The sequence below is a fragment of the Pseudophryne corroboree genome, chromosome 6, assembly GCF_028390025.1.
Source record: "Pseudophryne corroboree isolate aPseCor3 chromosome 6, aPseCor3.hap2, whole genome shotgun sequence".
Lineage (NCBI taxonomy): Eukaryota > Metazoa > Chordata > Amphibia > Anura > Myobatrachidae > Pseudophryne > Pseudophryne corroboree.
The window spans coordinates 170,274,470-170,276,095 of NC_086449.1; the positions used below are offsets into that span (position 1 = coordinate 170,274,470).

The 1,626-nt window shown below is 44.1% G+C and overlaps 1 pseudogene; it reads left to right on the forward strand.

The window, feature by feature from the left end:
* The first annotated feature begins 347 nt into the window (after positions 1-347).
* Positions 348-467, forward strand: LOC134936944 (5S ribosomal RNA; annotated as a pseudogene).
* The last annotated feature ends 1,159 nt before the right edge of the window (positions 468-1,626 follow it).

Below are 1,626 nucleotides of genomic sequence, written 5' to 3' on the forward strand. Positions count from 1 at the left end.
GGTTGTTTCCTGTGACATTTTATAGTGACTTTTTGTTGGACTCTGCCGCTGTTTGGTTTAATTTTTTTAGACACCGCCGTGTGTCCTGTCATTGATGTTCTTTGCATGCTATCTGCTGTCAGACACCGCCGTGTGTCTTTATATATCTAGAGACTCGATCCTGACAGGTCCCCACTTCACTGGCAGTGACACCTTTCCTTTCACCCTCACTTTCAACATCCACCATGCAGACCCTCACTTGCTCACTATATGCAGCTTATTGTCCATCCTTGGTGTTGTATTTAGCAGTATCAGATTCCAGCTGCTTATATGGGACTCCCCAGTAGACAACATGTTGGTCTAGTAACATTTACAGCCATACCACACTGGCAAACGTCCAATTCCGGCTGATCTTGGAAACTAAGCAGTGTTGGGCCCAGTCAGTACCAGTATCGGTGACGATCTGGGAATACTGGGTGCTGTACATCACTCACTTAATACCACAAGGCAGCAGACATTGTGCATGCTGTGGTTTTTCTCCCCAATAGGGCAGTTTGGATTCTTTTTGCACATATATTCTTATTTATATTGATTGCCGGAACAAGTGGGCATTGCTTTGCAGTAGGTTGTTTTGAGGGTTGTCCTTGTGTCACCTGCTATTATTTCTATTAGACCTGTCATTCCTTCCTGCTTTTTGCACCTTGCACTTTCTAGCCAGCACTTTCAGGGAACCCTGTTCTGCTGAGCTTCAGCACTATTCCTTTTACTTTTTTAAACACATCACTTCATTTCATTCACTGCTGTTTTGATATACAGCGTCCTTGCAATTCCCCTCACTATCAGCATGCCATTTACTAGTCAGGCTGCTGAGACCACCCGCCGCACGTTTTGCCGCGCTTCGGAGCCGTTGCTATGCACGACACCGGGTTTGTTTAGCTTAGTTACCAGTGTCATGGAGTGGGAGGAGACAGCAGGGGTTGCATTAGGCATGCCTGGACTTGTCTCAGCCCACACCCTGATGATGCTGGGTTGATTTTGGTGCCATTTGAGGCTTATATTTCATGTTCTGACAACAGTGCGGTTAGCCCCTGAGGAAGACCAGTCGGTTGAAACAGTTGTCGGGCTGTGTTTGCTGTATTTGCTGTACTTCACCATGCTGTTTGGTTAAGGAATAAATCCTGCTTTTCTTTTATCTACACGTGAGTGCTGGCTTGTCTACTTTTTCTGCATCGCTGGAGAAGTGAGTGTTTTATATATATATATATATATATATATATACTAGTGATGTGCACCGGACATTTTTCGGGTTTTGTGTTTTGGTTTTGGATTCGGTTCCGCGGCCGTGTTTTGGATTCGGATGCGTTTTGGCAAAACCTCCCTGAAAATTTTTTGTCGGATTCGGGTGTGTTTTGGATTCGGGTGTTTTTTTTTTACAAAAACCCCTAAAAAACAGCTTAAATCATAGAATTTGGGGGTCATTTTGATCCCATAGTATTATTAACCTCAATAACCATAATTTCCACTCATTTTCAGTCTATTCTGAACACCTCACACCTCACAATATTATTTTTAGTCCTAAAATTTGCACCGAGGTCGCTGGATGACTAAGCTAAGCGACCCAAGTGGCCAACACAAACACCTGGCCCA